The sequence below is a fragment of the Cynocephalus volans genome, chromosome 2 (genome assembly GCF_027409185.1).
Source record: "Cynocephalus volans isolate mCynVol1 chromosome 2, mCynVol1.pri, whole genome shotgun sequence".
In the NCBI taxonomy this organism is placed as follows: domain Eukaryota; kingdom Metazoa; phylum Chordata; class Mammalia; order Dermoptera; family Cynocephalidae; genus Cynocephalus; species Cynocephalus volans.
Window position 1 is genome coordinate 225,036,294 of NC_084461.1, and position 16,820 is coordinate 225,053,113.

Here is a 16,820-nt window from a genome sequence, read left to right on the forward strand (position 1 = left end):
CCCATCTAGTGTGTGTGTTCTGGTTTGGAATGTTCCTCTTCGAACATTTGGGTCATTTCTAATACTTCACTGTTTAAGTATGTTTGCATGTAGGGCTACTTTCCATTTTTCAGATTATTTTCTTAGAAAAGACCCCAGAAGTACAGTTTGGATGTCAAAGAGCATACACATTTTGAAAGCTTTTGTTAAAAATTATCAACTGGTTTTCCCAAGGAGAGCCCCATTTTCAGTGTCCAGGGCCAGCACAGCCTCGGTCGGATCCCACCTCACAGCACAGGCCTTGGCTTTGCTGTTCTCTGATTCATTCATTCATCCATCCATTCATTGAGCTCCGATTTACAGTGGCATTGCTGTGTGTGCAGCGGAAACAAAATGAGTCTGATGCATCCCTGCTCCTCAGAGAATGCTCAGCCTGGTAGCACGTTATGAAACAGCGTGATTCGTGCAGGGAGGAGGAGCAGCCCTGCACCGTGTGTCTCTGGGCATCCCCTGGGGAGACAGCTGCCGCTCTGCTCCGCAGCCCAGGTTCCTATGCCCTAGTCTCGGTCTTCCTGGGAGCGCCTTCCATGCTTCTTTCTCCAGGATCGCTCTCTTCTTGCCTCCTGCCCATGGATCCTTATATTCAACGTGCAGAACTCTCAGCTCTCCTGAGTCCATACCTGTGTCTTCGGCTTCCTACCCAAGCCACCCCAGTTTCTTCAGACCGGCTGTGTAGTGGGATTGTCTAACCCATCTTATCTCCTGGGGTTTCTGTCTTTTTTCTCTGCAGCCTGGGGCAGGGCCCCAAAAGGGCTCCCAGAGCCTCTGGGCTCTTTTCTCTGCATGTCTCAGTTAGTCTTGAGTTTCTCAGTCCCCAGTCTGGGATGCAGAGAGGATTTCTGGGTCAAGACAGCAGTAGCATAGCAGAGACACGGAATCCCTTTAGAGCATCTGCACTACCACCATGTCACTTGGGTGGTATTTGGGAAGAGACAAGGGCAATGGTCCTTCACAGAATTAAACAAATGCAGGTATTTCAGGGAAGATTGTTTCCTTGTACCTTCATTAGGTGCAAGCTGTTGGCCTGAAGTTTTAATGTTCTTTCCATTTTTTCTCTGTTATAACTGTTTTTTGAGGTCAGAACTGTTCGTTCAGTTTGGTTCCTTTTTTTTTTCTTTCCCCAACTCTTGCACAGAGGCAAAGTTGATAAGGAGGAAGTAGTTTCTCCCTAGTCCCAGAGGACTGTAATAGTAACACTTTAGCTTGCCTCTAATTACAGCCACCATGACAGTTCATATGTTGTAGCAATAAAAATAACCATAAACCTTACATAATCATTAAAGTTAAGCAAACAGCCCCTCACTGCATCATAATGTACAGGTAGTTGCTAATAATCCAGGAACAGCATTGGGGCATTCAAGGAACATCTTTCCTATCTCCACAGTTTCTTAAACAACTTTAGAGACATATTTTTATTAAGTATATGCAAGGCAGATGATCTTAAACCTCAAGAAGAGTGTGCATAATAATTGTGCACTCTTCTAATGCTCTCCAAAGACCTATTCAGAGTCCATTCTGAAAGACAATAATATATCAAGAAGTTCTGCAAACTTCCTCCTAATGAAGACATGCCAATTTGAGACCAAGAATGTGGCCTCAAAGGACAAAATAACCACTGCTCTCAGTCTCTCGGTGTTTTGCTACTTTATTTCAGAGTGATTCAAAATCTAATTAAATTTCTAAACTCTAATGAAATTACAGAAGAAAAATCATTTAGGATTATATTATGCACAATTACTCACGGCTGAAAATTACAGTTACCCTCTTTCACCAGGACAGAGTCTCCTGGGAAAACCCTTGTTATTTATCCACCACATGGATCTGACACTTCTCCCACTACTTACAGGTTGGAGGTAAAGCTGGATTAATTAAATGTATATATCCTGAGCTGCAACAGATAGGTGGGGAGGGAATTCAAGGAGAGGGAGAAAGCATGTGGGCTGAGATCTCCTTATGCAAGAAAGCCTGGGATGGGTGAGGAAAGACTGACACTTTATTCCTTCTATCAGGGCAGATGCTCTGAGTCTGGGATCTTTTGGGAGCAGACATATGACAGTGAGCTTAGGTGTGGACATGTGTTCCAGCCTCTGCTTACTTTTCTATAGGTCAGAGAAGGACCTGCCACCAGAAGATTGCATAGGGACCTTAGAATTTCTATTTTAAAGGCCTCAATTTCTATTTTAAGGAGCTTTGATGACTTGACCAATCCATACTAATATGAATAATCAGACTTTTTAAAGTATTCAGTAGCTGGCTAGCAATTTCATCAAGTGCATCTGGTCTTTAATCTCTGAGGATAAAGAGCTTTGCAGGTGCTGCGTAGTTACAAGTGTTACAGTGTTCTACAACGAGGTCGGCTTTGAGGCAATTGGACCTCTAGGAATATAGATGAGGTAATTTGGACCTTTCTTTCCATTAAGACTGACTAGAAAAGCTAGACAAAACATGTTTTTAATTTTCTAAAATACTTATTTATTTATTTATTGTGAATTTAAACATTGTGTTAGCAAGACTGAAAATGACGTAAAGGTCCATCAACAATGAAGTGGAAAATATAACGCATGGAATGCAATTCAGCAATTAAAAAGAATAAACCAAAGCTATGGTCGTAAGTGTAGGTAGATCTCAGAAATACATGTTTCTAAATATCTGTTCAAATGTTTCAGAGAGTGAACAAGGCAATGAGGAATTATGAGAATATGATTGGGGAGATGAAACCCAAAAATGAGGCTGGTATTTGAAAAGTTTTTCTGCCAGAGACATCTTTCAATCCCAGCAGAGGTGGCAGGTAGGCTGGGAAGGAAGGGAAGCTGTGAAGAGATTGGAGGGGCTGGAACTCAGAACCTGCCAGCTTTGGGTCAGGATGCTGAAGGACCAGTCCCTAGGAGAAGTGGTGAACCAGAAATAAACCAGCCCTCAAAAAGACTGAAGTCCAGCTTTAATTCATCATAATCTCTGAAATTATATTTAGGTGTTGTAGTTTGCTAGGGAAACCTAGAAGATTATCAAAACATGAATCCATTGGGGGAAAAATAATACCATCCTAGGATTAAAATTATTTTGCTTCTGTAATTTTTTCTTTACAGTGTCAGGGACTCATTAAAAAAACACCAGCCAGGCCCATGAGAAGAAAATAAAGTGTGTGTGAACAGAAGCCAGAATCTAGTCTGTGAAAAATTCTCTCAAATCTTCTAGCATAGATATAAAAGAAACTTGACATGGGTTTTCTCAATTTTGGCAACAATCATAAACATTTTTTTTTTTCTGCACTACCAGTAAAGAGTGATGCTAAAGAAATTTTTATAAACAATCAATAACAAAAAACAAATTTCAAACATGTTAAAAACTTTCCCTTCTCTCTCTCTCCTCTAAAAAAATTGCTACATGAAGAGACGTGAGAGAACATGTAGCAAAAAAAAAAAAAAAAAAAAAAAAAAAAAAAAAGGAAAAGAAAAGTAAAAAAAAAAGGAGGGAAAGTATTATACAGTTTTGTCAGGCAGTTAATTCCTAAAAATATTTTTTAAAAAGCTCTTTGATGTTTGTAGTATTTTTAACTTTTGGTAAATTTGTAATTTTTTGTGATTTTTTCCCTCTCCTTCTAAATAAATATTTATTTCTGAACCTAATTTTATATTCTCTTTCTTAAATAATCTGTCCTAAATTTTATAATCTTTGGACTACACGAAACGTGGATTTTTCACTGCTGACAGCTGACTTTTAAACAAGAAAAATTAAAGTTAATAAAATAATATTTTTAAAGTGGTGAAGAAAAATTATTGCCTATGTTTAATTCCAGCAATATCCAGCAAAAAAAGAAAGTGAAATAAAGGCTTTTTCAAAAAAAAAAAAAACAGAGAGAACTTACCAGCAGACCCACACTGAAAAACTGATAAAAGGTCTTCAAGAAGGAGGAAAATGCTCCCAGATGGAAGCTTAGAAAGGCAGGAAGGAGTGAAGGGCGGTGGAAGGCTGCTGGACGGCATGAAGTGACCACTGTCGTCGCTGTCATCGTCTTCTCATCACTAGCACTATCACTTAGCAAGTACTGATACCTGGTAGGGTGAGCTCCCCTCTGCCGACAGCCTCATTCCCACCCTACCCCCATGCCCTCCTTTAAACAATCCTCTTAGCTATTCATGGCCTTGCATTTGTCTATATAATGTTTAAAATCAATATAGGAAATTCCTAAATATTTATCTAGAAGTTTTATTGTCCTTGGGTCGATTCTATACATTTCAGACAAATATGATCTTTTTCATGTTAAATTGTCCCATATATAAGTGTAGTGTTCTTTGCACTTATTCAGGTCTTCTTTAATGTCATTAATCAGAGATTTATACGTCTCCATAAATGATTTGTGCATTCTTCATTAAGTCTCTAGATAATATGTAATTTATGTTGTTGTTGTGAATGGCATCCTAATATTTGAATATATTTCTGAATTTATTTTTGCTACTATAAAAGAAAGCTATTGCTTCATGCAGTTGCTTTGTGTTCAAGCAGCTCCTTTATTAATTTTTGTAATTGTATACTAATTCTGTTGAGATTTCTATTCGGATAATCATTTCATCTGAAAGCAATAACAGTTTTGTTTGTTCCTTTTCAATACCGAGGACTTTTTTGTTTTTAAAAATCATAAACAGGTTTTGAACTTTGTTAAATGCATTTTCTACATCTGTTCAGATAATCATATAATTTTTCTTCTTTGGTCCACAGATATGGTAAATTACATTGATAGATTTTTTGATTTTAAGCCATTCTTGGATTTCTTGAATAAACTATATTGGTATAGTTTATTAGCTTTTTAAAGTAAGCAGTAGAATTTGATTTGTTAATATTTTATACACACACACACACACACACACACACGTGAATGTCTCTTTTTGTACTTCTGTTATCAGATTTTGACACCCAAGTGACATGAGCTTTTATTAAAACTAGTAGAAAAGGTTTTACTCATTTTGTTTACTGTAAAAATATGTGTAAAAATTGTTTGTATCTGTAAAATGTGGTAGAACTCACTTCTAAGGCCACCTGAACATAAACTTTTTAAGTGGAGAATGTCTTTGATTACCTTTTCTTTGATGGCTATTGTATCTTTAAATTGTCTATTTCTTCTTCTAATTTCAACATTTTATGTTTTTTGCCAATTTTTGCCCATTTGTTTGAAGTTTCTACTTTTATCGATGTAGATCTTTATAAAATTCTTTTTTAAAAAGTCAATTTTGTCATAGTTTATTTATGTATATGTTATTTCTCCTTTCCTCCTTGATAAGTCTTGCTAGTGGTAGATCCATTGTATTAATCTCTGTGAATAACTAGTGTTTTGTTAATCATTTATATTGTATGTCTTTTCCCTCCCCTTTTACCTGAGTAATAAATCCCTCAACTTTATTCAGGACGTACGGATGAAAGACAACACTTCCCAGCCTCTCTTTGCAGTCAGGTACAGTCCTATGAGCAAGTTCTTGCCAATGAGATGTAAGAGGAAATGGTATGTCACAAAATTTGTAATTTCTTTATTGAGTATAAACGCATTAGGATGACATTATTTATAATGTTGTTCAAGTTGTCTAACTCTTGCTTATTTTCGTCTACTTGATGTCTTAGTTTCAGAAATAGATGTCTGACATTCTCCAGCAATAATTGTTTGTTTATCCCTGTGGTTTTTTCTGTTGCTGCTTTATATATTTTGAGATTGTAATTTTAGGTGCCTACATCACATGATTTTTATTTTTTAACTTATTTTTTTTACCAGCATATATAATGTCCATCTTTCCCCCTCATGTAATTTAAAACTTAAATTTTGTTTTGTCCAATATTAAAATTGCAATACTCTTTTTTTGTGTTTGCTTGCTATATTTTTTATTTCTTATTTTCAGCTTTTATGACTGTCTTTTAAAGATATGTTTTTGTTTAACAATGTTGTGGATTGTTTGAATTGTGTTCCCCAAAGTTCACGTATTAGAAGCTTAATTCCCACTGTAACTTTTTTTTTTTTTTTTAAAAGATGACCAGTAAGGGGATCTTAACCCTTGACTTGGTGTTGTCAGCACCACGCTCACCCATGTGAGCCATGGGCCCCCCTCCGCTGTAACTATTGAGAGTGGGAAATCCTATTATGGTAATTGAAAGGTGGGGCCTTGAGGAGGTGATTAGATTGTAGGGTCATGCCCTAATGAATGGACTAATTATGGTTGTCAGGGGTGTGGTTCTGAGGGCTTTAAAAGGCGAGCATGTGAGAGTTTCTCTCTTTCTGCTCCTCCATTTCTGCCATGTGAAACCCCTGGGTCACTGTTGCTGTACCAAAACCCTCACCAGATGCATTCCCTGCACTGTGGACTTCCCAGCCTTCAAAACTGTAAGGAATAAGTTTTGTTTTCTTTATAAATTACCCAGTTCCAGATATTTATGCTATAAGCAACAGAAATGGACTAATATGAACAACATATGGGGGGGGTTATAAAATGCAATATTAGTTGTTTCTATATTATATTTAAATATTTTATTGAAATTCAATATACATGCAAAGAATGCACATATCAAAAGGATACTGCTCAAAGAATTTTCACAAAAAGAGTGCACCTGTGTGAAGCCCCAAGTTCATTACCAGCACCCCTCAAGTGTGCCTTGTGCCCCCTCTCAACCACCACTGCCCCAAGGGAAACCACTATCCTGACTTTAAAGAGCATAGATTATGTTTTTATACTTTACATAAATGTATCTGACTTCTTTTGCTTATATTATGTTTGTGAGATCCATCTATTCTGTGTGAAGATGTTGACTGTGTTTATTATGTTAATAGAATTCTACTGTGTAAATATATACTTTATTTATTAACTTATAATTTTTGGGCATGTGATGATTTCCAAATTTTTGCTACTTCTGTTTGGGCTGCTGCGAACATTCTAGAGCATGTTTTCTGGTCAACATATGCATGCACACATTTCTCTTGGGTAAATACCTAGAAAGAGAATTGCTGAGTCATAGCATGCATATATATATATAGATGTATCAAGATATATATATATATATATATATATATATATATATATATATATATATATATATATATATATATAAATAAATGTTTTTCCTGGAAATGAGGCCTGAGTCAAATACATGTATTATGATTCATGCACAGAAGTTCTTAACTTTAATTTATCAATTTTCTCTGTTAGGTTTTATGTGTTATTTAAAAAAAACACATTGTCTACTCTAGCATCACAAAGGTATTCTTTCCATTTATATTTATTTTATTTTACTTATTTTGTAATTATAGCTTATTTCTGTCATATTATTTTTAATTTTTTCTTTTACCATACTTTCTGCTGTTTTTTCTCTCCCTCTTTTCTTAGTTTTCATTGATCAGAATGAGTTTTCTTCTGTTCATTAAAATTTAAGCAGCTTTTTTTATTATTCTGATGTTTGTCCCCAACCTATAAGATCCATCCCTATGATTTTCTTCCCATCACTTTGTGAAGCTTATCAATACTCATGTCTTTCTTGGAATAAGGGGACTACTTTGACATATGCTAATGTCCATCCGCTATCCTTCCAGTCTTCTATCCCCCGTCCCATATTAATATCATATAGAATTTTAATTCTGAAAATATGCATGTGTATCCATAATTATTTTAAGAATCAAAAGAGTGCAGAAAATAAAAAAATGAAGAAAAGAGATTTTTAAAAAGAAATATATATTGTCTTCATTCTTTTGATAATGCCACATTTGGGCAATGGACTTTTAAAGTTTTTGGGTTGTGTTTTTTATTTTTGCATTTAAGTGAAAGTTTAGCTGGATATAGAATTCTTGGTTTCAAGTTTTCGTACTTCAGCGCTCCATTTTATGGCCACATCCATTGTTTTGGTTAAGATATTGTATAGGTCTTGATTTATTTTCCTTTGTCAGTAATGTTTATTTTCTCCCGTAGAGCTCTTAAAATTTTCCTTTCTTTTGTGATATTATTAAATTTCAATAAAATATACTCAGGTTTTGTTTCCCCTTACGTCCTTTTCCTTATTTCTGAGAAATTTCATTTTTTTCTCCAAGTGTTGCTTCCCTCTCGAGTTCTCTTCTTCCAATAGTCAAATTATATCAGTGTTGACACTTTCACTCCACGTTTATTAGCATTTATTCTATTCTTTTCATATTCCTTTTTTCCTCTTTTTGATGTTTTCTGGGTTTTTCTAAGTCTCATCTTTCAGAGCTCACTCATTAATTTTTCCGCTGCATTCTTTCTTTTGCTTACATCCTTGATTGTGTCTCTTAGTCCTGTACTTTCCTATTCAGTGACTCCATTTTTATTATTTTTCACAACAACTTGTTCCTGCTTAATTTTTCCAGTATCCTCTTTTATCTCTGTGGGTATTTTGTGTGTGTGCTTATGTTACATTGCTGGGTTCCCCCCCACCGCTCCTCTGACTCTGATTCCTCTGTCATCATCTGTTTGGTTTTCTGCTTTTCACACTTGGCTGTGCACGTTTCTCATTGTCTCCCCTGTGAGCTCCTGTGATCTCAGGCCAGCCAGCTGGGTATCCCCTGTGATACACGCCAGGGGAGCTGCATAGCCCCAGCTCCACTCGTGCCTCGTTGAAGGAACTGGGGGGTGTGCTGGGGGCACTTCCTCTGGCTTTGTGATCTGGGTTCAAGCACTCCTGGCTACACAGCTTTTCCCACCCTCCAGCTTTAGAGTTTATCAGCCCTCACGGGATTGCTTAATAGCTACGCTTGGCCCTACTCTTCGTTGTTAGTGCCTAGTGGCAACAAAAGCTGTGGGCACGTGTGGCCGGAGTGTAGCAGGCTGGAGATCAGGTTAGAAAGTGCCCGGGCCAGGCCACTTGGCATCGCCTGCTGGCACTGGTCGCCTGCTCCAGAGTCTCCTGATATGCATGCACTACCTTCACCTGGCCCTGGGCTGGGCTTGCTGCTCTGTCACGTTGTCCAGGCAATCAAGGTGAGAGATCAGGCAGAGAGCGCCCCACCAGCCTACACCTGGTGGGTGTGCCCAAGCCTCTTCATCTCCAGGCTGCCGATTCCTACAAGCGCACACTGAAACCCAGGTGCCTTCTCTCTCCACAAGGGTTTCTCATAGTTATCAATTTAGACCACAGGGATTAATGAATGGATCTTCTCACTTCTCTGCGAGAAGCCCTGTGCTGGTCTACTAGGGACATGATGCCAGTCTATTCAGGAACATGGGATCAGTCTCCATTTATTTAAGTCACCCGTTGTATCTCCAAGTATTGATTTCCAGTATTCATTTTATAGGCCACTCAAAATTGAGTTCATTTTTGTAAATCAACATAACAGAAAATACCAATAGCATTGACAACACACACTTTACTATGTGCCAGGCATTGTTTAGGAGGCTTACCTGTATCAATTCAGTTAATCCTCATAACAACCCTGTGTGTACATTTTTATATCTCTCTTACAAACGAAACTAAGATGCAGAGAGGTTAAGTTCAGGGTCAAGGTCATCTGACCCCAAGTCTACACTAAATTATAGCTGACTCTAAATATCTTTTTAAAAAGACAGACTCAACCCCAATACTGTTTTTCTCTCTCTCAAATGTTTGCCTTCTTCCTACCCCAAGTCTTAGTGCTTAGTAAACAATATGTCTTGGTGGGAATATCACCCATGTACATAGGCCTTTGGGTTTGTGTAGGTAAGAAGAGATATTTTTATGTAGGTCCATTTTCAAAATTTTTATAAAATGACTTTGTTTTATACTAAGAAATTATTGTTTGTACTTACCTCTTGAGATTCCAGGGCAGAATTCCGTACAAACTGAGAATTTGGAGATGATTTGAGGCTCACTTCCTGGGCAGAGAAGCCAATAAAAATGTTAATTCCTCCTGAGAAAATGAGATGGGGGTGTGAGACCCCCAATAGTTGGTAGTGCTCTCTGTGAAGCTCCCTGCATCATGGAAGATGCCCAAATAGCAAGTGATCTTTACTCAAGGTTAAAGTCAAGAAACAAGGCATCTGGATGGATTGCATTTTTGCTGGTGTTCAGATTTGATAAATGCTAACTTTCGCAAACTTCTAAGACATACGGGCTGAGAGTGAAGGTCCTCTTATCAACAGTGAGGGAAATACCTAATTCTCACACAGCCTTCAGATGGCTAAGTTCGGATGAAACTGAATGCGCAGTTGAGAAAGCTGCTCTTTCCTCTGAGCTCCCTTTGGACTGGGCTCACAGCAAGTCCTGCCTGGGTTTCTTTGGCCAGAAGCCCCTGAACCAGGTCTCCCTGGCTTTAGCTCATTGTACCCTTGAACATGGGTTTGGTCCATGGCGTCCCCAAGGTCAAATCAGTGGACAACCAGCTCCTTAGCTCCCATGGGGCAATGGTAAAAATTAAGGGTGAAAGTTGCTTTTGGATTTTGGTGGTTTCATTATTTCTAGATGGATTACTTTAATAATAAAATTTGCATTAGTACCTTAATGGACTTTATACTTTTTATCATGACCTGGCCATATTTGAGAAAATTTAGCATCACAATATTATTCTTGGGTAGGGAACAGAAGTGTGCACAGCCACACAGAGATGGGGAAGGAAATTAAACCATGTGTATGTAAAGACATAAGCAGAATTTTTAGAGCCAGAAAATAATATTAAAGAAACAACACATATATATGTATTTACAGTAAAATTGGATCACATTTGTATATAGGATTCTCTCTGGCCTTCTCCTAAATGCACACATATCCTTACTTTACCTTATTACTTTTGCTAACCATGGTCCAAGGTTGCACTGTTCTTTAATTGCAAAAGGTCTTGGACAAGTGGGCTGCAACCTCTGACCATGTTTGCTTACAACCTTTATCTTTCTTCTTTCCCTGGAAATAGGTATCTACAACAATTTGCTTACTGAAACTCAAGAGAGGGGGTGAAGATAAAGGAACTCTTGTTTGCTGGTGTAGCCCTCCTGGTTGCTTGCTGTTTCATTAGACATGTGCCAATTTAGGTTAGTTCCTGTCTTACTTGTTGTTTTGCCTTTTAATTTTCAATGATTCTCTGGCAAGCATCTTTACATATGAGTCCATGCACATTTGTTCAATGATTTCTTTAAACTACGTTCCTTAAAGTGAGATTAATGGGTCAAAGCTTACGTAAACTTTGAAAGCTGCTGATACTTATTGATAGAATGTATGAAACGATTTGAATTTCTATCAACACAACCTTGCTGCTATTAGTATTTGTTTAAAGTTTATTTTAATTATGCAATCTTTAATAAATATCAAATTGTTCATAGTGTATGTGGGTTATGCATAAGGAGAGTATATAATTTATTATTCAAACCAGGATCTTTGTTAAACCTTCGGGGGTGAAAAGGGATGCTATTGTAATGGCACTATCCATTATAATGGATAATGGGTATAAACCAGGACTTACCTGGGGATAAACAGCATATGATCTTCCTGTTAATGAACCATAATAATGAAATACCCATGTACCTACTTCAAATCAAACAACTAGAATGTTACTGCTGCTCCTGTGGTGGGCTCCTTCTCTGTCCCCGCCACCTTGCTAAGAGAGACCGTCCGCTCCTTAACTTTGTCTTTATCAGCCTCTAGATTTTAAAAAATACTATTCAAAGATGGGCCGAGCCCGTGGCGCACTCGGTAGCGTGCTGCGCTGGGAGCGCGGCGACACTCCCGCCGCGGGTTCGGATCCTATATAGGAATTACCAGTGCACTCACTGGCTGAGTGCCGGTCACGAAAAAACGACAAAAAATAAAAATAAATAAAAATAAAAAATACTATTCAATAAATAAGATATATGTATCCCTAGACTCTTTATTCTTTAGTTTTGCTTGGTTCTGTGCTTTATGGAAATGGTATCATTGTGTTTGTCATCTTTTGCAATTTCACTTTTCACACAATATTGTGTTTCTAAGATTTATCCAAGTCGTCCTAGGTTGCTGTCACTTATTTGTTGGTTTAGGTATGTAATATTTCATTGTAAAAATCTATTTATAAACTTCTGTTGATGGATGTCATAGTTCTTCAAGGTTTTTTTTTTTTTTGCTACCACAAACCATGATAAATATTCTTTTCTATATCTCTGAATGTACACATGTAAGAGAGTTCCTGGGTATATTTCCAGGAGTAGATCTGTTGGATCGCAAGATATGCTAATCTTCAGCTTTACCAGAAAATAGTAAGTTGTTTTCAAAGATGTTATGCCATATTTTTTTACATTCTCACTTAACGTTAGCATTACTCAAGATTTTTATTATTGCCAGTCTAAAAAGTGTAAAATGGTACCTCACTGTGGTCTTGATTTTCATTTCTCTGATTGCTAATGAGATTGACTTTAAGACTGCACTGACACTAGAGGTCAATTTGAGAAGATTTCATATTTTCACAATTTTTAAGTTTTCCTATTCACTATGACACACCTTTGCTTGTTTAGTTCTTCTCTAATGCTGTGCACTAATATTTTCTTCATGTGAGTCTTGAGCAACCTTTGCTAGATTCATTATACACACATACATAACAAATGCATGATATATTTATTATTTTCCATATATATATTTTGTTGTTGTTGGTATTAGTGGTACTGTTGTTATTATTATTATTTATTTAATTGAAAAATAAAATTGTACATTTTTATTGTGTACAACATGTTGTTTTGAAATATGTATACATTGTGGAGTGACAGTGGTGTAATTTTAATTTTTTAAAAAATGTTTTGTTATTGATGTATAGAAATTCAATCGATTTTTAAAATATTGACAATATTCCTTTGTAGAAATATATTATAAATTAGTTTTCCATTCTTCTGTTGGTGGTTCTTTCTTGTATCTAACCACCTTATTATTTTTAACAATTAGTCTTTGGGTCTTAGAGGCTTCCTCTGTAGACAAACGTATCAACTGAGAAGACAGTTTATTTTCTCCTTCCCCAAACTCATTCTTTGTATTTTCCTTCTTATCTCTTTTTAAAAAAATCTACCCTAACTAGACCTTCAGACAATATTGACTAGACATAGTGATAAAGGACGTCTTGTCTTATTCCTAATTTTGAAGAGATAATATCTGTGTGGTTCACAATAACAATGATGTTTGCTGTTATATTTTGGTCGATACGTTTTTATCAAATTAAGGAAGTTCTTTGTCTATTCCCAGTTTATTAGGAGTTTTTTTCTTTCTTTTCTTTTTTTGTCATGAATGAGTGACGGATTTTATCAACTGCTTTTCTGTATCTATTGAGATAATTTATTTATTTTTTTCTGTTTTAACCCATTAGGAGGTAAATGACCTGGTTATGATACATGAGAGTTATATACATAACAAATATAAAATACATATTTTTATATATTGTACATATTTTTATATATATTTTACATAGAAGGGGGCCTTCAAAAAGTTCACGGAAAGATTCATATTATCTTTGAATTCTACTTTTTCACAAATTTTTTGCAGTAACCTTGTATATACATCACTGGGTTTGATTTGCTAATTTGTTTTAAGGATTTTGGCTTCTATATTCATGAGTAAGGGGATGAGGGTGTGCTAGCCTCACAGAAAATGAGTCACAGAATATTTATTTTTTTCTATTATCTGAATGAGTTTGTTAATATTGGCATTTTCTAGTCTTTAAAATTTCTAAAATTTTTGTGAAATTCTATAAAAGTTTTTCCTGGTATTTACTTTGTGGCAAGACTTTTAACTATTTGACTTGATTTTTTGAAAGATATTAGGACTCTTCTGGTTTTCTTTTTTACTCAAGTCTGTTTCAGTCAATTATATTTTCCTGAGATTGTGTCTGTTTCATTAGTTTTTGAATTTATCGGCATAAGATTGTTAATAATGCCATTATTGCTACCTTTTTGGTATTTTTGCTCCCTTTTAATTCTTCATATTATTTATTTTTGTCTTCTCTTTTTTTTTTCTTAATCCATTCTGTGAGTTTATCATATTATTCATTTTTAAAAGAGAAACTTTGGCCATTTATCGATCCTCCTATTCTCTCTCTGCTATCTGGCTCATTCATTTCTTCTCTCATATTTATTATTTCCTTTCTTCTGCTTTTTTCTTCTAATTTTTTTCCAAACTTCTCAGACTGGTTGCTTAGCTCATTCCTTTTTCAGCCTTTCTTTTCTAAGTATTTAATTCTACGCATTTTCTTCTAATTATTACTTTGCTGGCATTCTACAAAACCTCATATACCATGTCAAATCTTCCCTACCTTTAACTTCTTAAAAATTTCCCATTATAATGAAGGATTTGCCAGTTTCTCCTGGCTTGCATTAAAGGCACACACACAAAGCGTGAATCCTGTGAGTTCTATGGCTGGGGCTGAGGGTGCTGGGGGAGGACAGAGAATTCCCCAGCGTGACAGCGCTGGAAGAGCACACTGTACCCTGAATGCAGGGCAGAATATCAGAGCTCCTGGGGCAGGGCTCCTTCTCTTCTGATTGGCAGTACAGGTGACCTCCCCAACCACAGCTAAGCCCGGTGGGTGGAGGCTGGGCTGGCTGGGCCTGGGTGTGAGCTAGGTGAACCGACTTCCATTCCATAGACACTACTGGGAGCCTGCACTGTGTCAGGTGCTGGGCAAGGAGCTCTGGAGTCATCCCAGAACCTGCTGTGCCAGGTGCAACCTCAGGATCAGAACCTGGCATTCATCACAGAAGCATGGAGTAGAACGCCAGTGGTGCTGGGGGCATCATGCCACACCAGGAAGACAAACGAGCCACCGCCCCGAGGTGCCACGGCTAGGTGTCAGGTCATCTTGTGAGACTCTGGCTTTGTGGGGCATTTTGAGATTCTGTATTTCCCTCTTCTTCATTCAAGTGGGTAGCAGACTCTATGTTTTCCAGACTCGGGTGGTTGTAGCAGGGTGAAAAGCAGGAGTTGCTGCAGACACTTTCCTTCCTGGGTATATGTGCAATGGGGTGAGCCCAGCAGGAGGTTTCCAGAAGGATTCTAGAGCAGAAGTTCACTCTGCTGTTCACGTTGACTCACCCCATGCAGAAACATTTGACAATTAATTGCAGACATTTGAAAATTGGTGGTTTCACATGAAAATGGAGCCGCCTGGAGCACCGGGGGCCCTGAGCGGGTGTGAACGCAGCTCCGGGTCCCCAGCCGCTGCCCGCAGAGCGCTGCCTCTGCCGCTTTCTTACTGTTCACTTGGAGGAAGACTTTCCCCTGCAAGGGTTTCCATTAACTGCACGTTTCAGGAGAACCGAGAGGGGGAGAGTGTTTCCTGACACAGGTGAAGTCTGACCTCAGTTTCACAGAGTGAGTGGAACAAAGCGTGTCCGGGTGGAAGAAGGGAACCTTGGGCAACCAAAGAAGCAAAGGCTTTTCTCATCATCAGCCTTTCCAGGCACGTCCATTGTTTACGTGGGACTCAGAAGGAGCAACAGCAGCCACGCTGGAGGACGCAGGGGCATCGGGCCACCAGGGCAAGCTGACGCCTCTGGCTGCTCCTCAGCAGGAGGCGGCATGAGAGGCACAGGCCACCAGCAGCCTGGGTAGGGCAGCTCTTGCAGTCACCGCTGGGTGACCCCTCCTCTGCGGAAGGACGGCAGGTCAGTAACTAACTCATGGGGCTGTGGCGGGGGTCAAACAGAGGTGACATTCTAAGATAGCGTGGACGGGGGGAAGAGCTCAGTGGGTCTTTGAGGGAGACCTCGGGGACAGGAAGTGCTCAGCCTCGGCCAGCCCCGCTGGGGGGCTCAGGCTGGTCCTCAGGTGGGCGGTCAGGACTAGTTGAGCGCTGTGATCACGTGCGAGCATGACGGGACGGGCAGGAGCTCCACACCTGCGGCTGGGCCTGCGTTGATGACCAAGGGTCCTCCAGGCCGCAAGCGTGACCTGAGGTCTGTGAGCTGGGACGGGAAGAGTTACATCTGTTCTCACCTCTAACAGAAACTTAGCATTTCCTTCCAACACGAGTGCAGCAGACAAACCCCAGTGACATCACCACACGGTGACTTTACTACTAGTAGGAATCACAGGCATTTCCACCCACATCCCAGCAATTACAGATCTCTCTAAATATCATTTTCATCCATCCCACCTCGAGATCGTGGTAGCTGTTTCATCTGCCACTAGATGTTGCTTTGTACTGTGTTGATGTAGATAAAGAAGCACATATATTTCTGTATCAGAAGTTTGTTTTTTAAATTTTTTGATAACTATGTTTCAACAGTTATTTCTTTTATAATCCCTGTATACTTTATTTTGGGCACAGAAAGATGTTACTCTGAAGAGAACTATAGGTCTTTGCAGGCTTGGAGGGGTCCACAGCATGGGAAGCAGTGACTGGGCAGAGCTGTGGCTGGGTGGGCACTTCCTATCCCTGCCCTAGGGCAGGAGCTGCTGCGCAGGCTGCAGGGCAGAGCAGCTGTGCACACATCTGCCCCCAGGACTTAGCAGCCTGGGTCTTTGGGCAAGAAACTGCACCCACCCACGGTTCCTGCACTCTGGGCAGGGTTAGAGGAGCAACACCCTGGTACTCCACAGTGGGCCCTAATTGCAGACCAGCTCCCTCCACCGCCAGTCAGAGGGCAGAGTGCCGAGAGGAACTGAGCGGCTTTCCGGCTGTGGCAGTGGCTTCCTTCCCCATCAGTCACGTGGGAGGCTTGGCTCCTGTCCCCTGGCACCTCGGGTCACACAGCTCCCGGTGCCCACCCTGCAAGGAGCCAGGAGCAGAGTGCCAGCATGGGCTTGGGGGTCCGCATGCTGAGAGCCCTTCTCTTCCTCCTGGGTAAGTGGGGAGAGTGGAAACGGGGCAGATGGTTGGTCTTCTC